This window comes from Podarcis tiliguerta (genome assembly GCF_965153285.1).
Source record: "Podarcis tiliguerta genome assembly, chromosome: 7".
Taxonomy (NCBI): domain Eukaryota; kingdom Metazoa; phylum Chordata; class Lepidosauria; order Squamata; family Lacertidae; genus Podarcis; species Podarcis tiliguerta.
In genome coordinates, this window is record NC_139540.1 from 70,207,732 (window position 1) to 70,231,886 (window position 24,155).

A 24,155-nucleotide genomic window follows, 5' to 3' on the forward strand; every position below is an offset into this window, starting at 1 on the left:
GGGGATCATTTTGTCCTCTTTGGCTAAGGAAGCTCATAAAAAAACAATTTATTGAGTACTCCAGAGCTAAAACATAAGATCTGATAATGTTCAAAACATCTTTGAGGGTGAACAACTGCAAGAGGAAGGATTTTCAGCAGGTAACAGGAGTGGAGTCCTGATCTGAGTAAGGGAGCACATTCCAGAATTGGGCTTTTTCTTCAGATATACAAGGGGCCAACGAAAGCATGATCTTAAAAAAAAATAAAAATGTGAATACACAATATGTACAGTAGAACCTTGGCTCTTGAACTGAATCCATTCTGGAAGTCCGTCCGAATTCCAAAACATTTGAAAACCAAGGTGCGGCTTCTGATTGGCTGATTGGCCCCAGAAACAATGCCAACAGCCACAACAGACGTTCAGCTTCTGAAAAACCTTCGCAAAGCCAAACACTTACTTCCGGGTTTGTGGAGTTCGGGAACCAATTTGTTTGTCAGCTAAGCCATTCAGGAACCAAGGTACCACTGTACTTTGGTCTTAAATATATTGTTAAACTATGCACTATAAAACAATTGGATAATATAGGCATAGGAGGTAGAAAATTCAAGCCTTGACTTGGCCCATGCAAGGAATTTGAGCCATTTTCTCATAACGTCTTCCTTATTTTTCACAATGTGGTGAGCCACACTTACTCCTAGGAATGGTTGCAAAATCCAAGCCAACTCTCACCGCAATTGAGTGCAGTTCATGGTTTGACAGCTTTAACACGTCCAATGAGGCCAATGAACAAGGACCCTGGGGGATGATTCCCGCAAATGTAATAGAACTAACCACAGGAGTGCCTAACGGATAACATATTGTGAGGAAATGTTAATGTGTTTGTAAGTGTTCTACAAGAGGGCTTCAGTTTCCCATCTATAAAGCGTACTCAGAAATAATGAGGTGCTGGGGTGCAAGGAAGAAGGAAGGAAGCCGAACGTTTCTCATTCATTAACACCAAAGGAACATGGCACTAGATAGCGGCAAAATTCTCAGAGGCCACAGCTTATTTGTAAGTGAAAGTTGGTGTTAGTAATCAACAATTCTGATCAACACTTCCTACCCAAGATCTAAAGTGACTTCTTCCTATTTGGATGTTTGCAGCTTCTTTTAGAAACTTGGTTGCATGGATTTTACTTTGAGGAAAAATAACAAGGAACAAAAGCTCTTGGCTGATGGCTTCATTTACAGTGGTACCTCAGGTTAAGTACTTCATTCGTTCCGAAGGTCTGTACTTAACCTGAAACTGTTCTTAACCTGAAGCACCACTTTAGCTAATAGGGCCTGCTGCTGCTGCCGCGTCGCCGGAGCACGATTTCTGTTCTCATCCTGAAGCAAAGTTCTTAAACTGAAGCACTATTTCTGGGTTAACGGAGTCTGTAACCTGAAGCGTATGCAATCTGAAGCATATGTAACCTGAGGTATCACTGTATTAACAATTCTTTACTTGCCTTTGTTTCTTCTTTTTAAGGATGCTTTCCAAATTACCCCCATCATTTCCCTGACTAGATTTTTGGATACCAAACTACCTGTATATGGAAAAGCATTGTTAATCTTTGGGGTTCATTTGTTTATTTTTTTCTCCCCAAACTTTGTTGAGACTACTGGGCACTTTCCTGCAGACAAATATGAGTAAGTTGAATGCAATTACAACACAAAGGACAATTGTTGTCATCATGCAATCCCATCATATATTTGTTTTGTGACTTAATCTTTTGTACATCTACTGAGAAGTAAAACTCCACTGAGTTCACTAGGGTACATTCCAAGCAACTGTGTATTGGAGTGCAGTCTAGGTTACTGTCATTGATAATGAAATCACATCATGATTGTTTTTTGTGGGTGAATGCGCATATGCACAATGCTCACATTGGACACCACCAACTCATGGAACAATAAGCAAACAAAACAAGGGGCCTTCTGGCGGATCCCTCTGTGAGAAGTGAGGTTACAGGGAACTAGGCAGAGGGCCTTCTCGGTAGTGGCACCCGCCCTGTGGAACACCCTCCCATCAGATTTCAAGGAGATAAAGAATTACACAACTTTTAAAAGACATCTGAAGGCAGCCCCATATAGGGGAATTTTTTAACGTTTGATGTTTTATGGTGTTTTTATATTTTGCCGGAAGCTGCCCAAAAGGGCTGGGGCAACCCAGTCAGATGGGCAGGGTTCAAATAATAAAATCACCATCATCAACAACTAAGCACTGTGGCTAACCTGGAGGGGGGGAAGGTGTCAGGAAGAGCAGTGCAGTTCTGATGCAGTAGCAGAAACATCAGACTGGCTCCACTGGTGCATTTGCACTGCACCAACCTCCCTGCTGTTTGGCCCTTCTCCCTCTTCCTTCCTGTAAGCAGCAGTGATTGGACTGTCAATAATAATAATTTATTATTCATACCCCGCCCATCTGGCTGGGTTGTCCCAGCCTTTTTGGGCAGCTTCTGGCAAAATATAAAAACACCATAAACATCAAACGTTAAAAAATTCCCCTATATGGGGCTGCCTTCAGATGTCTTCTAAAAGTCTGGTAGTTGTTTTTCTCTTTGACATCTGGTGAGAGGGCGTTCCACAGGGTGGGTGCCACTACTGAGAAGGTCCTCTGCCTGGTTCCCTGTAACTTGGCTTCTTGCAGCGAGGGCCCTCGGCGCTGGACCTCATGAGTTCAGATGAGCACCCCCACACACTACACTGTCCGCTACCGATGCAAACTGATATATACACATGGATTTGTGCAAAATGTTCTTTGCTAGACCATATCCTTGCATTCATGTCCTAATCCAATGGTTTTCAAACAAGGTGTTTGAGGAATGCTGGAGTGTTTGTCTTTTAGAAGCTCATTAGGCTTCTAGATAATACCAGCAATGGGCAATATGTGTCTCTGAAGGCAGCTTTCTCAGACCACCAATTCTTCCAGACACTGTCATTCTTGGGAACATTTCATGTATTTTAGACTGTCCACTTAGCTCAATAGTGAGTACATGCCCCAGACATTTTCATTCCCGAAGAGACATCCAAATAGTGCCCCCTGAATAATTTTTAAAAATTGCTGTGGTAGTCCGACACCAATTCTTGCCTTCCTCTATCTCCCCTCTCCTGCTGCCTGAAGAAAGTTGCTTCACCTTGTTTCATGACAGAACCAGACTTTTCAGCCACTAGAAAACTTGAGAACCATGTTCCTCACAGATGTTTAGCATTGAGAGCTTCAGTTGGAAGGATGAGCTAAATCCTGGCCTCTTCCCTTGATAGTGTGTAGTCAAGTCTTGACAGGATCTGGGTCATTCGGCCAGTTTAGGAGAAGCGAGGGAAGTGATAAGGGACAGAACTGTTGCAGGGGTACAGAATCAGTTCCCCAGATTGTTTGGGGCTGTTTTTGATTTAAATGTGTGTCAGAGAACTGCCATCAGTGCCGGAGGGAGGGAGCAAAAGCCAGAGGGATTCCAGAGAGCGTCCAGGGATTGGGAGAAGCAGCCCATCATCTGGGGAAGAGAATCAGCGTAGCACCAGTGGAGAAGGGGGGCAGATGGGGGAAGCGGCAAGGTGGTCCCATGACTCCTTGCCTGGGACCAGCGGGGAGAGTAGGGGTCCTCCATTGCCCACGCCCTCCTTGTGCAGAAGGCTTTCACGCAGAGAGAGTAGGAGAAGACTAGGCGTCAAAGAGCTTCTTTGCTGGAAGAAGTTTAAGAAACGCCCACTGACGGATTCTGCCAGCGATTGAGTCAGCCACGGGTGAGTGGCTGTCCGGACAGAAAAGGTTCACTTAGGCAACCCAGCCAGGTGTTTGCACCCAGCCGGGGAGATAAGCATCAGCTTACGCACGAGCAATCCCTAGAACCATTACAATGTGCTTTAAATGGATGGCTTGTATGCAGAGTGAATGTGCCTGTGGAGGCATATTTTTTCTGCCTTCCACAGGGACATTCAGTTGACCCAGATTGGCTTCATGAACAGTGCTAAAGTCTAGAAGCACAAGCTATTGTCCAAGTAAAAGATTTCAAACTTAAAGGCTGTGTAGAGTAATACAAGTCAATTAAAAAAAAGAAAAGAGTAGAGTTCTAGAAATATGATATTCATCAGTTCAGCTGTGAGTTGATTCTTTTCTTTGTAAATGAAAATCGATATATTTAAATATGCTTCCCCAGCTAATGAAAACAGTGATGAATCTGTAGGGCATATACATGTAGGAGGTATATTGGATTTTATTATTGGACTATAACTTTTATAGCAATATCTGTCATTGGATGAAGGGGCGGGGGACATTCCAAGAATTCATAACTGACATAGTAGATATATTCTGTTCATAAGCATGAAATTGTTTACCCTAAGATGTGCCATGGCAGTGTCAGAATAGCTGGTTTGAGGATTATAGCTGAACAGCACAATCCCGTGGTCCCTGGAAGGACATCCCAGGATCCACAAAATTCTGTGGAACATTATCTCGACAAGAGGTTTGTCCCAAGAAGCCATAGTGAGGCATTCTGAGGACATGTCAGGAGAAGATGGGAAGTAGTTTTTGGCCCACTAGATTGAGGGCACTTTAGGTTCCCCGCAATGTTCCTGGAATAGGGGCATAGACCATACTTATTTTATTGATTGATTGATTGATTTGAGTTTATATACCACCCTATACTTGGAGGTCTCAGGGCAGTTCACAAGAAAAATAACAACATATATAATCAGAATAAAAACAACAACCCAATACCCCCACCAAGAGCCATATTTAAAAGGGTATAGGATGTCAAACAGATCAAACAAAGGCCTGGTTAAAAAGGAACATTTTTGCCTGGCGCCTAAAGGTGTATAATGAACGCGCCAGGCGAACTTCCCTGGGAGAGCACAGGTGGGGAGCCACAGAGTGGCTGGGGAAACCCTGCCAGATGGGTGGGGTATAAATAATACTATATCATCGTCGTCGTGTTGCCACCTTCCAGACCTCTCAAGGAGGAGGCACATGAAGGAGGGCCTCAGAAGATGATCTCAGGGTCCAGGTAGGTTCATAGGGAAAGAGGTGGTCCTTGAAGTATTGCGGTCCTGAGCCATTTAAGGCTTTATAGGTCAAAACCAGCACTTTGAATTGGGCCCGGAAACTAATTGGTAGCCAGTGCAGTTGAACCAGGATCAGTGTAATATGCTCAAACTGTCATGCTCCGGTAAGCAACTTGGCCACTGAATTCTGTACCTTTCCCATTGGGATAACTGGCAAAGTAAAGTTTCTTTAAAACTGGGGGGGGGGGGGGGAGGAAGAATGTGTGAGTTTTTTGAAGCAGTGCTAGAGCAACTGCATTGCATAAAGAATGTCTCAGTTTAAATGCCTAGCATCTTTAGGTAGGATTGGAAGGGATACTCTGTCTATAAAACCTTAGAGAGCCACTGTGAGTCAGAGGGGACAACACTGAACTAGATGGACTTACTGGCAGGATTTGTTATAAGGAAATAATCAAAGAAACTCTAGAATTGAAAAATTGAGACTCTACCATCTCTCAGTACAATTTGTGATCCTCTTTGAAAATATAGTTTTAGAAAGGACTTGAATCCTTGAACCTTATCTTGCATCAGTAGTATCTCTCAAACTTTGTCAAACCGAGACTTTCCCCTCAACACTGATTAAATATAGAGCTAGAAATTCCAGTTAATTTCTTATTGAAATCTGATATTTAAGTTCCATTTATGAAACCTTTGCCCAAAGCGTTTTGTACATTGTGAAAAGGTATGCCGACTCTTGAGGGAAATGCTTAAAAGCAATATATTCTGCATCCTCCGACTACTCACTGACTTTGACTCTGAGTGTAGGAAGCACATTTTGCAGTGCAAACATAGTAAGACCAAACTCTAATATAGCTTAGAATCCTTTTGCCCTTCTTGCTGCCTGTCCTTAAACAGGTTTTGTTCAATAAAAGTCTTTGAGACATTTACGTAGCAGCAAAGTTCCATGACGTTATGCAGATCTCCATAGAGTGCTGGCACCATCTTGTCTTATCATAGAGCCATTGGCAACGAGGCTTCCTAGCTACTTGGATCAGCTCTTACCTGTGAAACAAGACTGGGTTATTATTTCCTAAAGAACACCTTTGGCCACCTCATAATTTTTGGAGAATTTATTGCATTTCATTGTCAAGTACAGGAGTTCCCCTCTCCCTTCCGGTGGCTCACCGATAAGAATGAATGAGCATTTGGTAGATTTATAGTCTTTTTATTGCAGCATTCTGTTACAAGAACAAACAGGTAATCCTCCACAAGGCTATCAGTTGCCTACTCTGACTCCTCCCCACTTCCTCAGCAAGAAGCACGCTAATGGGAAGTTCCTCTCCCCCCTGCGTGTCCTTTGTTCTCTGACATGCTCAGACCTCCGAGTTTGGGGAGAGGGAGGGGTTTCCCCCCACTCTCGATTGATGTATCTCCTAGCTGCTCCCTCCCTTCTGGTTGCTTAGGTACTATCTCATAGCTGGGTAGCTCCTCTCTCAACTGTGCAGATTCTGTGTCTGCCTGTCCTCCTGCTTCTGGAAATGCTGGCAGCAAAGGGGGGATGAATATTCACCCTCCACTTCTGTTAGGAGCTGATCTCCCTGCAATTGCATCCCCCAATCTTCCGATTCATTTATTTGTTCTATTTAGCAGTCACTTCCTGCAATAAGCCTTCAGGCAATTTACAACAGTAATATATACATATATATATAAAACAATAATCATTGAAGCTCAGTGGTAGAACATCTGCTTTAATCCCTGGCGTCTTCAGGTAGGGCTGAATATAAATTTATTTATCCATGAAAAATGGATAAATGGATATTTTTCATGCATGAAAGCCTAGTGTGTAAACTCTACTGAGCTAAATGGGCCCACGGTTTACCTCAATATAAGCCAGCTTCCTAGGTTCTATTTTCTAAAAATAAAAAACCCCATCAAAATACGAACAATTCACAATAATGATCAAGTCTAGCAAAAAATATGTGCCAGAAAAATATTTAATCATACAGAAAGAGAAAATTATTATAAATTAGTTTGGAGATGGTATTTAACACCAGTCAGATGCAATGAAATAAACAAGAAATATTTGGTGTTATGTTGGAGGGGATGCCAGGAAACTGGGACTTGTGAACATATGTGGTAGGGGTGTGAATATGTGCAATTTTTCTGGCAAAAGGTGTTTAAAGAGAGAACAGAAATCACTGGATTAAAGCTGACCGAAAGTCCAGAGGTAGCATTATGAAGGACTTGCTCACAAATTTATTGATAGCTAGGAAGTGGAAGGGGCAAGCAGAATATAAAATGGAAGGGTGGTACAAAGACGCGTGGGACATAGATATTAATGATAAATTAACACGTGCCATTAAGGTAAGGCGGAGAACACACAGGAGAAATGATTTTGAGAAGATAGGGAAGGTGTTTGTAGAATTTGTACTGTTAGGGTCAAACCATCGCAAGAGTTGTTGAAATTTTGGGAGGTTGGATAGTTACAATGGAATGGTCTCAGTGGTGGGGTGCACATTTTTATTCGTAATAAAATATGATTATTTATTTATGATAATAATAAATAGGGGGGAAAGAGGAAAAAGTCTTGTGTGGAAGTTAAAACCAATTTAAAGGAGAACTATATTTCAATCCACAGATTGGTTCAGGAGGAGGGGATCAGGTGAGCTTGCTTGGGGATATGCAAAGATATTCAAATTCCCTGAACCTCCCTAGTTAGTATGTATGCTGAAAGCATACACTTATTTCCAGCACCATTATACAAGCAGATCAAAAAATAATGGGCTACTGTGCCAGGAATGAAATTTATTGTTAATTCTGGTTTCCTAACCAGGTAAGGAAGCAATCTGTCTGTTGGTTTCCACTGTTCATTAGTGCAATAACTTATTGGGGGCTAATAATGATGGCTTGTGTTCTTAGCAGGGTTAGTAAATCTGCAGTCGAGATTTGAGGGGCTGTGTTGCTCTGCTTTTTGAAGGTTCTCCAACCATGAAACCTATGTAGTTTTAGTTTGCATGCACACAGAGTCTCTTTATATAAATCATTCAGTATATCAGGGTGGGAGCAAGGCTAGCTAATGCTCTCCTCAGTGCATTTTTTCCCTTGGGATAGAAGAAGAGGAAGAAGAGTTTGGATTTGATATCCCACTTTATCACTACCTGAAGGAGTCTCAAAGCAGCTAACATTCTCCTTTCCCTTCCTCCCCCACAACAAACACTCTGTGAGGTGAGTGGGGCTGAGAGACTTCAAAGACGTGTGACTAGCCCAAGGTCACCCAGCAGCTGCATGTGGAGGAGCGGAGATGCGAACCCGGTTCACCAGATTACAAGTCCACCGCTCTTAACCACTACACCACACTGGCTCTCACACTGGTGGTCAAGGGTACGCAGTCTTGGAACCCCCCTATGTTAAAAGTGTGGCACTTACTGTCACAACTTCATGGTGAGCACCAGGGCTGTCTTAAGCATATCTGGCGCCGTGGTGCAAAGATCCCTCCAGCGCCTTCCCCCCTGTTTCCCAGAGTTGTCGACCTTTTCCCAAGCCTCTGCGGGGGTCGCTCTCCTCCCGTGGAGGCTTGGGAGGCAAGCTGCACGCCCGCCAGCCATATGGTTGATGGGGCACAGCTGACAGGCATGCAGAAGGGAAAAGGGAGGCCACTGGCAAAGCCGTGGTACCCCGAGAGGCCGGCGCCCTGGCTCAATAAAGACGGCTCTGGTGAGCACCAGCACCATTTTTCTTTTTCTTTATAAAGAACACTGGTTTTCCTGCTCCTCCTCCTCCTCTTGTACACATTTGGTCTATCCAGAATGATCAAATGAAGAGGGTTTCCTTTCACATATCACCTGGCATGTTGTTCCAGTCTGCAGTTCTTTGGAGAATATTCATACTGGATGGCCTTTCACTTGACCTAAATCATTAAAAGGTAAACTAACACTCTCTCTCTCTCTCTATATATATATATATACCTCATTATTTTTTATGAATGATGCCAAAAGAGAGAGAGAGAGAGAGCACTTCAGCAAGTGATCTCATTGGAAATTCTGTATTTATATTTCCTATGACAGAAGACATGTTTCTAAATAATTAGGATTAGGAAATGCTACCTGTGTTTGTAAAAATGTTGAAAGAACCTTCTGCTATTTGAATGCCCCCAACAAAGTGCTCAGAACACAATTCCACTTAATTAAGACATTTTAGCCACTATAGTTTGAAAGGACAATTTTGCACGGCTTTTCTCAAAGTTGCAGAGCAAAGAAGACCGATTGCTTGGGAATTCAGAGGGTTGGGGTTAAACAAGAGGCTCTGCTGCCTTTTGTGGTTGTTGTTTGAACAATGTTTTTATGATTGTACTCAAATGAGCATTGCTGCAAACAATACGACTAACTTCCAACTAACTATTATAATGCTTAACGTTGGCTGGATTGGTCTTCCAGATTGGTGATTGTGGTGGAATAAAACCCATTCCACTCAGCAAACAACTTTGGGGAAAGTTATTGTTTTCTTGAATGCCAGCTGTACATTCGCAAGACAATGCTGACTTTGAATTCTGGTCCGTAATGGGTGCTGCCAAAAAATGATGCCATCGGTGCTGTTTACCAGGCCCCATAAACCTTAGGGGTGCGCTCCACTGCAATAATTCCTGCAAGCTCTCTGGTATCTCATCCCATTCCCCAAATCATCGAGGAATGGTAAGTAATAGGGATGATGTCAGAATTTTGTTGAAAATTCTCATTGCATGGTCCAAGTATGCATTGGGCAAAGGACAATTTAGACTTGCACATACTATGATGTAAGATCCCTTGAGGTTAGTAGTATTGATTTATAAGTAAACACATACAGAATTGTCTTTTAAATCTTATGCGCTGTGGGTAAAACCACAGAGCCTACGACTTGCCCATCAGAAGGTTGTGGTTCGAATCCCTGTGACGGGGTGAGCTCCCGTTGCTCGGTCCCTGCTCTTGCCAACCTAGCAGTTCAAAAGCACGTCAAGTGCAAGTAGATAAATAGGTACTGCTCCGGCGGGAAGGTAAATGGCATTTCTGTGTGCTGCTCTGGTTTGCCATGTCATGCTGGCCACATGACCTGGAAGCTGTACGCCGGCTCCCTCAGCCAATAAAGCGAGATGAACACCGCAACCCCAGAGTCAGCCACGACTGGACCTAATGGTCTTGGGTCCCTTTATCTTTACCTTAATCTCAATTAGAAATAATGTTGCAGTAAGCAGAATCTTCCTTTTAAAACCAAGGATCCCTGGTTCTTACTATATAGTATTAATTGTAGCTATTGTTAATAATTCTTGGACTTTTAAATTACTTTCTGGAAAGGGAAATAGAGAGTTTCCGTTTGGTGAGCACATGTCGTCTTGTCTAAGAAATGCAACTGGAAGTGAGATTCATTTACTACTTATTTGCTACATTGGTATCCTGTCTTTCCACGAAGAAACTCAAGGTTTGACATACATATTTCTCATTGGCCCTGTTTTATTCTCGCAACAACCCTATGAGGTAAGATAGGTTGAGAGTGAGTGATTGGCCCAAGGTCATCCAGTGAGCTTCCTTGCTGAGTGGGGAATTGAACCCTGATCTGTCAGATCGCAGCCCAGTGCTCTAACCACTACTCCACACTGGCTCATCAGATGGGTTGATGCGCTCCCTCCCCTGTCAATGGAAACCAACAAATAACAATGATTTATAATAATAATAATTTATTATTTATACCCCACCCATCTGGCTGGGTTTCCCCAGCCACTCTGGGCGGCTCCCAACAGATTATTAAAAACACAATAAAACACAATAAAACATCAAACATTTAAAAAACTTCCCTAAACAAATAGAAAGAGAACCTGCCCAATTTGACACTGACACAAAAACCTCACAAATGCACCAATTTTGAAAAAAAGAAAAATAACATGTAGGTTTAGCTCCCTCTCTCTCCACCCCCACCTCCCTTCCCCTTCAACCCTATACTAGATACAACATTGTCTTACATTGAACATAATTATGATACTCTATGATCTGAAAAAATGAAAAGAGACATTGCACGTTCTTTTGTAATTCCAGGAAATCTTTAATAAAAAAGATTTTTTTAAAAAATAGAGATACTACTACTACTACTACTACTACTACTACTAATAATAATAATTTATTATTTGTACCCCGCCCATCTGCCTGGGTTTCCGCAGCCACTCTGGGTGGCTTCCAACAAAGATGGAAAGAGTTTGCCCTGGATAAGCCTGGTGTTTAAGCACTTGCCTAATAGTGTTAAGAAACTAAGATCTTCATGCACACAAGCACATGACCATGGTGGACTTTGGGCTCACAAATTTCAGTACTGCCCCATGTGTTGCAAAAAATAGGCACCCCCACCTCTTGTGCTCCATTCTGCAGCTTTCCTTTGGTGCCCCCTACAGGGTGGCACCCAGAGCACCCCAAAACCGCCTCTGTACATGAAACTTCATGCTTGTTCCATCTCTCCTCTGTCTGCAGCCAGAATCGAAGCCCGTGGGTCGACTGTGGCAGGAGGCCCACTTCCCCGCTTGGCATTGAAATGCCATGGGCTGCTGCAGGAAGATGCGGGGGTTTCTATCTGTCACCTGTGAGCACCCAGCAGGCTAATCTCTCTGTCTGTCACTCTTACCCATGTGTGTGTGTGTCTTTGTGTGTAGACAGTTATAGGAAGCTGGGGCCAAACTTTCTGTTGGCTAGTATTGCTGATAGGCAGCTTCATTCTTAGCAATCAAAAGATATCTTGGGACATAGTTGTCAGTGGGAGTTGAATTGCTTTGCTATGTTCGATCAGATTCAATAATTTCTTAATGGGGTCTGCTACACTATTTCAACCAGGAACAAAGCCTGTCTGGTGCTATTAATTTGTGCAGGATTTTTTTTAGGCAATTAGCCTAGATTGATGTGAATATCTTGTTGTCTTGGTTTATCAGTGAGATCGGGCAGTATGATGTGTAGACGGTTATGAAAGCATCAAACAGCAGCCAATGAAGGCAGAAGCCAAATTTTTGTGCCTCATAAATAAGAAATCCTCTGTTATGTTAATCAGAATACACACAGAGAGAGAGAGAGAGAGAGAGAGAGAGAGAGAGAGAGAGGCTGCTAAGCTGGATGTTGTGATGGGAGTTGTGGTCCGTTTGAAAATTTCCAAAAGCTAGTAAGCAACAGTGGGATTCTTCGCACTTTTTGTGCTTCTTACAAGCAGCCTCAATTATTCCCCCGCAGTACAGACTCACAAGGCAAAGGATAATGTGCAAAGCAAGTAACCATGGTTATTATCAACAGCAATTCTCAGTATTTCCAGAATGCCTGATCATGAAGAAAGTGTCCGGGGGAGCTAGTTGCTAATTCATTCGACTCCAAGCACTGAGAATTTTAGGGTGCTCTGAAATAAACTGGACTCGTGGGCTTTAATTAGGGTAGTCAGTAGACCGATCAGCTACGTTTTTACTACTGAGAAACGCCAGCGGAGTCTCCCTTGCCATCAGGTGGCTGGCTCCGTACAGACCTTTTTGCAGGAATCCTTTTTGAAAAGTTCCTGAGCCCACCCACCGCAGCCCCCATTGTGGCATTGATCTGCCATGGCTGCTTCTCACATCTAAATGAGACAATTGGTGCAGCCGAGTGCCAGCAAAGAAATGGAATCTCATTGATCAGCTGGCCGGGAGAATTAGAGTAGGGGCAGTGTAAGCAATGGGCATCTTTCCACAAGACACACAAGAGGATCATTAGTGCGATGCACTTAGCTACTGTTGCGCTGGGAAACAGCCAGAGTCTCCCTTGCAAACGATGCGAGACTATAGGCAGTCTCTTTTCCCCCTTTCTCCCTTTCAGGGGAAGAAAACACTATGTAAAACCGTATTCATGGCTTAAATCAATGTCTTGGGAAACAAGTTTCTCTTTCTGAGTCGGTGGCTCCCCATCGCAAAAGCCTTCCCTTGCCCTCTACAAGAGAAGATTAAAATGGGATAATTGGTATTCAAGCGGCGGCTAATGGAGGAGGGGAGGGGGAAAGCAAAACATCCATTGCGATACAACTATCAATAATAAGAAGAATGAATAAAATAATAATAGAGAGAGGTCATCCAAAATGGTTGTTTGAAGTTATATTTGGCTGCAATAGCTGCAGCTCAGTTAGTTGAGTAGCGATTTTAAATCCGGTGCTTAAGGGCCATTTCCCCCCCTCTTTCCTTCTCAAGCATTGTTGACCTTTTAAATCGCCTAGTTATTAGGGCATTTGGGATGAGTGTGGGCTGTTTGATGGGGGGCGGTGCGGGGGGAAATCTGCGACTTACATATCCCTTGTGGGTATTTGACTGCAACGCAAAAGTTGAAGAATGAACGTTTCTTTGCTTTTCTTTTAAAAATAATGTCTCTCTGCTGGAAGCCTTGCTTATGTGTGTATGTTTGTCAGGATTCTTTTGTCCACAGAGACTGGAAAAAAAGTTAACTAATGATTACAGCAGAGGGTTTTTGCTTTGTTTTGGGGGCTTGCTCCCAGCTGGCATATTTTCTGTTGTGATTCAAGGTATAATTACGGATCAAGTTCATTGTCCCTTCTGTACAGAACAGCATGGCTTATAATAAACATAGAGCCCATAAGCTTCCCATGTTGTGTAAAATGGTTTGCCCTAAAAGAAGGATCACCAGATAGCAACCACTGGGCTGTATCTGGCACCTTGAAGGCAAATGACAGTAAGACGGTTGATTTGGGCATACAGTGGTACCTCGGGTTAAGTACTTAATTTGTTCCGGAGGTCCATTCTTAACCTGAAACTGTTCTTAACCTGAAGCACCACTTTAGCTAATAGGGGACTCCTGCTGCTGCTGCACCACCGGAGCACGATTTCTGTTCTCATTCTGAAGCAAAGTTCTTAATCCGAGGTACTATTTCTGGGTTAGTGGAGTCTGTAACCTGAAGCGTATGTAACCTGAAGCGTATGTAACCTGAGGTACCATTGTATTGAAAATGAGTCCTTCAGTTGGCCTCCCCTAACCAGCAAGACTTAGAAAGGATGGGTGGCACAGAGAGAGAGCATATCAGCCCTTTTCTCAGGCATCTCATGCAAGTATGTCCATCATTTCCCAAACACTTTCTGTCAGATTGATGTTGGTTAAATGTGGTGTAGTGGTTAAGAGCGGTAGTCTCGTAATCTGGGGAACCGGGTTCGTGTCTCCACTCCTCCACATGCAGCTGCTGGGTGACCTTGGGCCAGCCACACTTCTTTGAAGTCTCTCAGCCCCACTCACCTCACAGAGTGTTTGTTGTGGGGGAGGAAGGGAAAGGAGAATGTTAGCCGCTTTGAGACTCCTTAAAGGGAGTGAAAGGCGGGATATCAAATCCAAACTCCTCCTCTTCTTCTTCTTCTTCTTCTTGAGGTTGGTGGTTATTTTAATTTGGGTATAACTGTAAACCGATTATGATTTTGTTGCTATTATTATTGTTACTGGTTTTTATTGATTTATTGGTTTGTTTGTCACTTGTACAGTGTTACCTCAGAATCATGTTCCGCTCCCATTGATATAACTGGAGAAATAGGGCACACGCTCCCTTATTCCCCCTAGAAAACGATAAAGGTGCTTAGTGTTGTCTGAATCATTCCCAAAAGCTCTCTTTTCTTCTGACTAAATACGTAGCTATGTATATAATCCATATAAGAACTTTGAGAGTTGCAGTTTTATTTCATTAAAAGAACGCTCATGCCCATCATGGCTGAAGAAAACAGTTTAACTTTTCCTCTCAAGCCGTGAAGATTAGGAGCTTGTTTTAATGAATGAAATTCTCAAAGTGCAATGTAACATTCTCTATTAGATACCAGAAACAATAAAGATTGTTCTTCAGAGCATGAAAGTACAAGTGTGGGAGAGAGGGGGGAACTTAGGATTCAATTCTGCTGAAACTGAGGACTAAAATTAATTGAATAAAACATGGGTATATTGTTGTGAAGTATGTTTGTGGTTTTTTTGGAGGGAGGGAGGCTATATGCCTGATTTCCTTCTTGTCCCTGGAGCAAACAAGGATCCAATTGTTGGAATAGCCAGATAAGTTTTTTGGTAATAAGTATGAGTCATCAAGGTAACAAAGGAGATGGCTCTGTGCCAGAGATCAGATGGGTCGATCCCACTCCCACAACCGTCTGGTAGTTAGAAAGACAAAAGCCAGAGTTGAGGTGTGTGAACTAGAAGCAGGCTGCAGGCTGGGCTGCTGAGATACAGAGCCACATCTGATTTCTGCTGGGATTCAAAGCTATGGCTATGGGAGAAATAATACCTTTTGGTAGTATTAATGCTGTGATCCCTTCCATCGTAGGCTCAGGTTGCACATATGTGTAAATAAGCCATATATCATAAAGGCACCACCGTTTCTGCTGTCCTTCATTCCAAGGAATCTGAACCCTGGGTAAGCACCTGGGACCCCTGGAATCTTGTCCAGTTCAGAGATCTGGGTAGCATGCAACATTGGCGTTAGAAGTGGGATTTGTGTTTCCTGGAGGAGGAACTTTGGGTGAGCTGTGCCTGAGCCCAAATAGAGGGAGGAACAGAAAAACTCATAGAGCAATTCAGGTTGATACTCCAGTAACAGATGGTGCCAGCTGCTTAGGAATTGTTCTGGTTTGGGGGGGGGGGGCACAAAGAGAAACAAAGGAAAGAATGAGCAAGGCACTGAAACAGATAGTAAAAACACACTTGCACTTTTATCCAGTATGGTAACAGCTTACCTCACTCAACTGTCTTATAGTCAGAAAGACAAAGCCAGAGTTCAGGCATGTGAGCTAGAAGCTAGATGCTAGAAGCAGACTATAGGCTGGGCAGCTGAGAGGCAGAGTCATGCCTGATTTCTATTGGGATCCAAGGCTGTGGCTATGGGAGAAGCAAGATCTTCTTGGGGTGTTAATGCTGGGGGTGATGTTCATCCATCATAGGCTCAGGTTGATTGTATGTGTAAATAAGTCATATACAGTGGTACCTCGGAAGTCTAACGGAATCCATTCCAGAAGTCCGTTTGACTTCCAAAACATTCAGAAAACAAGCCACAGCTCCTGCAGCCAATCAGAAGCCACATTGGACTTTCAGGTTCCAAAGAACGTTTGCAAACCGGAACACTCATTTCCGGGTTTGTGGTGTTCGGGAGCCAAAATGTTTGACTTGCAAGGCATTCGGGATCCAACGTACAACTGTATCACAAGAACATCAAAGTTTCCATTGTCCCTCATTCCAAGGAAACCAAGCCCTTGATAAGTGCCCGGAACCCCTGCAATCTAACCCCACCCAGAGACTGGGGTGACGTGTAACAAAAAATTACATTTCCACGAGCAATGGAAGAATTTCAGTGCCCAGTGAATTCTGTAACCTGCTATAAATCATGGGAAATGACCTGATTCAGTGACTGGGAATTCACTGCTTTGGTGTCTTCTGCTAGTGATATTTTGCATAAGCAAATAGATTCCAGTCTTGCCCGTTTAATGAGTGCTAAAGTGAGAAAGAGATAATAAACAATGATGCTGAATGTCAGCAGGGCAACATTTAACAAAATGAGAAGTCTGCTCAATGAGGCTGAGCAGTAAACAAGCAAACGTCTCCCTCTGTCTCATTACCCACTTACCTGGAAGTAAGAGTAACTGATTTGAAGCCATGACCAAAATAACGAGTGATTTATAATTTATTTGATTATAGTATAAATGTTTCCCGCTGGTAGCTAGGCAAATCATCCTGTGGTTTTCTCATTTCATACAAACACATAAAGAGCTAGTGGTGGATATAATATACACACAATTAGGGAGAATATTTCAGTACTAGCCAGAGGGTGGGGGGTAGAAATAAAATGATGTTTCTAAAAGCAAACAAGGTATAAATTTTGCCCGGCATGAATGACTAAATGGGTAATGATGGATATTAAATAGTGAAGTTGCAAGGAAAATGGTAAGATGTGACAAACGGAAGGCTCCTGAGGATTGCAAGAACATGTTTTCTTCAATTAAAATATCTGCTGCCTAGAAGTAATATTACCCAGCCAGGTGATGATTGGGTTTTTCCCCCTAATGATGTCTACATTATGAATTGTTTGCAGAATTTTCATTGCCTTATTATTGGGGGGGGGGGGGGAGATAATCTAGTAATAAAGGAAAAGACAGGAAATGAATGAGCACCCGGATATTTTCTTTCCCTCTATAAAAGCAGAACCATAAGGAGGAGAATCTTGAAGAGAAAAGGTCAGTGAATTTAGGGAGAGTGGTGTATGCTTTGGTGTGAACTGGAAATACAATTTACAATGAGTAAGCATTACAGAATTTAAAGAATTCCCACCTCCTGCAAACAGAGGAAAAAAGGAAATAAATTTATCTCCAAAATCACGGCTTGTTGTCCACCTAGCTGAAACCACTACACAGGATCTGTTCACCTTCCTACCCCCTTTTAACAATTTTATCTATAATTTTCATTTATATACATTACAACAATTATTTTGCCATTTTAACTTTCAACTCCCTTCCCCCTCTTTCTGCGGTTCCTTACATTTATTTCCGTCCTTTCCTGTGTACTCCAAATCTTCTTATCTTATTCTTTTATTCATCTACTCTAATATATATCCTATATATATATATATATATATGGTTTTGGTGTCCTCGGGTGTCTTCCCGTGTAAAAGTTGGGGTGTCTAGGCGACGTTTCGACGAGGTCTCACTCGTCATCTTCAGGCTGGTGCTTTCGGCTTCTTGTTACTGGAACAGAGCAGGATCTCAGTGTTTGAGTTCCTATAAATACTGTTGAGGAGGTGTGGTGTATAGCCTCCAATGTTCTGGGCAGAGAGGAGGTTCCCAGGCTAGTGTGCCTTTTCTTCTTTTGTTCCTTAATTACTTGAGGGATATCTTGAGTGATTTCTTGAGTGATTTCCTGAATCCCACTTAGGTGGGTCATTAGGTGTGGATTAGTTGCTAAAGCCTTCGTGTCTTGAACTCTTGAACTTTGTGAAGAGTTTTTCTGAGAAGATGGCTGTACAGCACTTGGTTGTGCTCTGGCTTGGCTTCGTGTATAGGGGCGAGCTGTGGTTTTGTGGCCTGTGCCAGCCAGATCTGTGTAGGGATTGCAGGGGGGTGCAGCATCCGGAGGTGCCACCCTGGTTTGGCTACTGGATGGTGTCTGTAATTTATCTGTGGAGAGGGTCTGGGTTTGGGTCTGGTGTGGTTGATTGGTGATGGCGTTCTGTGTGCCTCTGGATCTGGTGTCAGATTTTGTGGGGAGGGCTAATTTCCAGATGTCTGGCAAGCGGGATGTGTCGTCACGCTTGTTCATGTTGTGAGGGTGTTTCTCTATCTCGATGGCTTCCATGATTATTCTCTTGTGGTGATGTTCCATGTTAAAGAGCAATTTGGAATCTGCAAAATTAATTTCGTGTCCTGTTTCTTTCATGTGTTGGAAAAGAGAGGAAGTTTTTTCTTCTTTTTTGACGGCATTCTTGTGTTCTGCGATCCGTGCATTTATTCGTCTGTTTGTTTGTCCAATGTACGTGGCTGGGCAGACTTTGCAGGGTATTTCATAGACCCCTTGGTTTTCCAACTGAATTTTATCCTTGGGGTTTCTGAGGATATTGGCTATTTTTTGGTTGGTGCAAAAGGCTGTTTTGATATTGTGTTTATGGAGGATTTTGCTAATTTTATCTGTAGTGCCCTTGATATAAGGAAGGAGGGCTATGCCATTGTTTTCTTCTGTGTCTTGGTTTTTGGGGGGTGTTTCTTTTTGGATTAGCTTCGTAACCCTGTTTTGCTGGTATCCATTGGCAATTAACACATTTGAGAGATTCTGTAACTCAGTTGTCAAGTGGTCTTCGTCAGCCAGGCGTTTGGTTCTGGAGATGAGAGTCTTGGCTACGGAGTTTATTTGTGCAGGGTGGTGGTGTGATTGTGCATGTAAGTAGCGGTTGGTGTGTGTTTTTTTCCGGTAGATAGTGTGTCCTAGGGAGCCATCAGGTTTTTTGTAGATTAGGACGTCAAGGAAGATATCCCTCAAGTAATTAAGGAACAAAAGAAGAAAAGGCACACTAGCCTGGGAACCTCCTCTCTGCCCAGAACATTGGAGGCTATACACCACACCTCCTCAACAGTATTTATAGGAACTCAAACACTGAGATCCTGCTCTGTTCCAGTAACAAGAAGCCGAAAGCACCAGCCTGAAGATGACGAGTGAGACCTCGTCGAAACGTCGCCTAGACACCCCAACTTTTACACGGGAAGACACCCGAGGACACCAAAACCTGCATTCCTGTACCCGTGAAAATCTACGAAAGCAAATATATATATATATATATATATATATATATATAAACTGCAGGTTTTTACAATAATCCTGCAAATGTCTCACTCTGTTTACAGTTTATTTGTAAATACTCAATAAGCCACTTCCATTCCTTTCTAAAATGTGTGTTGTCTTGATTTCTTATTCTTCCAGTACGTTTCACCATTTCTGCATACTCCTTTAGTTTCTGTATCCAATCTTATTTCGTTGGGACCTCTTCATTGACGAGAACCAGCTCGTCTTCTCTGGGATGAGGCAGTTTTTCACCAAGTTAGCTTGAAAAGAATCTCACACACCAAGCTGGATTTTTAAGGGCTCTCTCTCACACAGCTCAAAAGCTGCTGCCCACCTTTATTGAAATCTCTGCAGAAGTCTTCTCTGCCAAAGTCCTGCAACAATCTCTCAGCTAGCAGATAAAGAATGTACAGTACATCACGCCCCCTCAGATCGTGTTACACAGACCAATCGCTACATTGGCATGAACTGTTCACGCGTTGTCTATGCCCCAAGCAGCATCTTGCTTTGTCCAGTAAGAAACTTCTTTCCATGCCAATATATATAAGCAACCATTTTCCTACATGCCCTCTTTTCTTTATATATTTAAGCGCAAATGAAAACAACTTTAATCAGCATCATACATGGAATTTGCTAAGCGTTTATATTGTGCCACATAAATCCTTCTAGTCAGCCCAGAGGGGCTAGACACGGTCTATTCCACCATGCACTGAGCAAGCAAAAAATAAGCATTAAATGCAACAACAGAAAATTATAAATCCAACAATTAATGCAATTATAATCAACAAAATTTTTCTTAACCATTCACCATTAGGTAACCAAGAGAATAGCCATTCCCATGGGTCAAAACCCTCAGGTGGATTCAAAGGATTATGAGCTATCATTTCTTGCAACAATTAATTGTTGCAGAAATATTGATTTGATTAATCAGATATATACATACAAAAATGAAAATGAATTAAAGCACAAACCCCGTCTTTAGAGGCGAGAATAATATCTAAAACATGACGATTTTGAAGAGCAACATCTCTTATTTGTGACATTTCTGCGTTAATTGTCTTTAAAGCCAAAATAGTAGAATTGAACAAAGCAGCTGTCCAATTTGCCAACGTATGCAAATCACGGTAATTCATAGCTACACCTAAAGAGGGCAGAAGAGGGGGTTTCTTTGTAGGCTTTTGTGCCACAAAATAACCATAAATCAGATTGAAGCAAACACGTAGTTCTGCTACTCTTCCTCATCCAATCCAACCAAACATAAAAATTTCTACACGCAGCTTGTTGATCATAAGTCATATAGGTTGTGACATTATTAACTAAAACTTGTGGCCTACCACTCATAGTGGTAACGTTAAGAAAACAAGAGGATCCATTAACATACTCATAAGTCCAATTACAAGAAGGATAATGACCTAAAAATTTCTTTGTATTATGATTAAAATGAAAGCAATGAGACGCTGTTTCTACAAGCGACAAAAACACAGGAAATAAACTTATACAATCATCATTAATATTATTACTAATCTTATATGAAGCATTTACTAAAATACTATGCAATAATAAATGCCAAACCGCTTTGAGTAAGGAGGAATATGCATACACATCCAACAATCAGAAAGATTAAGCATAGATGCAAACTGATTTATATCTTTAACATAGGTATTATTACTCCAAATCTGATGATATATCTCAGGTTTTCTTGCTTTTTGTAAACTTACAAAGTTCTGCAGGTATTTAGAGTTGTGGGGCCCATGCCAAACTGATTGTTCATGGGGGCAATAAGGATGAGAATGGTAGATCACTCCAATAGCTGCTTCAGAGCAACCTGCGTGATATTTCGTGGCTCGATTATTGGCATGTAAAAACCACAATCCAGAAGAGGCAACACAACCATTTTTGCAAACACAAGAGCCCATTTGCTGTAAATAGGCTACATTCACGGTTCCTTGTACTGAATCAAAATTCCAACCCCAGTTGTAGGTAGCAACACAAATGAATGGGGTAGTTGTTATTGAGGGGTAGAACCCAAGCAATTCCCCAGGCAAAATGCAGCAAAACTGTACTGGTACTTAGTAATCAAAGTGGCTTCCCAGAAGGTAGGAGGGCCAATGCGATAAGGACAAAGATGGCCCTTCAGCATGCCAGGAAACACGAACAGCTGTGGAAGGCACGGTTGGAAGGAATGTGGTGATGTCTCCAGCTGCAGTGTGGATTGAGGTCAGATGGCAGATCTCCACCGACAGACAGTGTGAAGAATGGTTTCAAGACGCTGGTGTCCCAGGAAATCAGGAAAGTTGGATCTTTCCACTCTGGGTCTGGAAGCAACCTGTAAGACACTAAAGGGTGCTGCAACACTTCTTCCCTCCTGAAGTGAAGCTCAGCAGGTGTAAAATTTCTGTTGTGAGGATACAACAGATGATTTAAGGTGAATAACACTTGATGCACAATATTAGGTATTTCAGAGACAGTAGCCGAGCGACCTCCCAATTGCTTATTAAGAAGGGTCTTAAAAGTCAAATGTTGGCACGCTCAATGATTGCTAGTCCTGTAAAGCAACTTAATATCCCACAAAGAGCAAAAGTCAGAAAAAGCCTGAAAAATATATGCAGAGCCGTTGTCAGTCTTCAAAGTATGGGGTTTTTCCCATAACAACAAACATTTTAAGAACTGCAATTTTCCTCTAAGACAAAAAAAAAAAAAAAAACACACGAGCCAAGCCATCCTTTTTTGCAACAAAAAAAATCGCTGTAGAAATCCAGAGCCGAGAACAAAGAAGCTTTCGTTTCTCGGAGTCAAGGCAACCTTATCTGGGTACATTGATTTGCAACATATTTCTGGGAACAGAGCCAAAAAGTGAAAAGCAACATCTCTATGTGAGAGTCTGTTCAGGGGGAGAGGAAAAAAGATTGTAAAATGTTTTCGGTGCGGCCTGTCTTTTGTGAACTGAATCACACAGGTGCCTCTGCCCCCCCCATGGCAGAAGAAAAACCACTGCAAGCTTTTCTCAAGTTTTGTCCTTAGCAAAATTATGAAATCCAGTAGAGGAAAAAACAGTGGCCAGCAGACGAGCCCTGCCCTCAGAGTGGCAGGCCTTGAGCATATCTGCAATGACTATATTAGGAGTTGTCATCAGAGGGCGTAGCGCTTGCTTACAGTCTTTATTGGCATTGTCAATTGCAAGCTGACGTACAATCACTTCTTGGGCTGCCACATCCTGAACTTGCCTTTTAAGAGTGCCCCAATGACCCCCTCCCTTGTTTTTGTCATCTGGGACTGAAGCCAAAGCATCCTGAGTGACGGCAACGGTGGTAGCTTCCCAATACTGAGGATCCAGGGGCAATTGCTGAGCAATGGTAAGGAAATTTCTTCCTCCCGGCAGTCCATCGAGTACCTCAGCCTGTGTAAGCATGGGAGGGGCTGGAGGAGATGGCACAATGCCAGCAGCAGCGGCAACAGAGGAAGAGAACTCTTTCATAAATTGCAAGTCAAATTGTTCATTGCTGTGAGGCTCTGCACCGGGGGCGACCGGAGCAAGCACAGGGAAGAGATTAGGCATAGCAGGATCAAAGGCAATTAGAGGTGTAGCCGCTCCTTGGAGAGGGGTGGACGAGGGGGCGTACGTGGCACCGAGAGGCCAGGAATGCAGAGGGAGGGAGGGTGGGGAAGCTGTAGATACAGGAGGATCTGGAGCTTTCGAAGAGACAGAAGCCGGCAGGTCCAAAATTTGTGCCATTGGCAGGCAGGGACACAAAAACACAGAAGGTGCAGGAGGTTTTACCGCAAGAAAAATATTTGCAGGATTTAGAAAAGACATAGCCTTGTGAACTTGGCACCAAGCATGTAAAATTCTTGCATCAATCTCCGGGTGATTTTGAAAAAAATGTCCTATTTTCTCCCAATCCTTCAAATTCCATGTCCCATCTTGGGGGTACCATGGAAAATGGGTGTCAAGAACTTCAATTAAGGCTTTGAGATCAGCATCATTCACAACAAGATTGTTGCTGGCAAGGAGAAACTTAAGTTCATCAAAAAAATTCTTTTGTGGTGGTGAAAGGGACTGCCCCATGATAGCAGAACGTAAGGGAGCGCTCTCACCTGGGATCCGAAGAAAAACGGATGAAGGACGCGTCTGGAACCCTTGCCGGGCGTAGGTGAGCGCTGAGAAGCAACGTGAAGTCCGAAGTCAGTCACACGGGGCACCAAATGACGAGAACCAGCTCGTCTTCTCTGGGATGAGGCAGTTTTTCACCAAGTTAGCTTGAAAAGAATCTCACACACCAAGCTGGATTTTTAAGGGCTCTCTCTCACACAGCTCAAAAGCTGCTGCCCACCTTTATTGAAATCTCTGCAGAAGTCTTCTCTGCCAAAGTCCTGCAACAATCTCTCAGCTAGCAGATAAAGAATGTACAGTACATCACGCCCCCTCAGATCGTGTTACACAGACCAATCGCTACATTGGCATGAACTGTTCACGCGTTGTCTATGCCCCAAGCAGCATCTTGCTTTGTCCAGTAAGAAACTTCTTTCCATGCCAATATATATAAGCAACCATTTTCCTACACTTCATCTTTCCATTTTGGGGCAAATAACATTCTTGCAGGGATCTGTTCACCTTTTGGATAACTTAGATGCTTCATATGTGTACATACATCTGTACCCAGCAAGAACTAATTCCGACAAACACCAAAGGGGCTTTCAGCAAGGGGAGTGCAGCACTGTTGATTAATGATGGGCAGGACTAGCATAGAGACTTTTGCCACTCCCCCCAACTGACCCTTCTTGACCCCACATTTTTTAACCCCTTCCCCACAGAGCATTTGGTCTCAGAAGAAGGGCAATTGCCATCACTGCTACACCAAACTGACA

At 42.9% G+C, this 24,155-nt stretch overlaps 1 protein-coding gene across 8 annotated transcripts in view; it reads left to right on the plus strand.

Annotated features, from left to right (window-relative positions):
* Window positions 1-24,155, plus strand: part of CDH10 (cadherin 10) — a 376,032-nt gene that overhangs the window by 295,079 nt on the left and 56,798 nt on the right. The gene's annotated exons all lie outside the window — the stretch shown is intronic.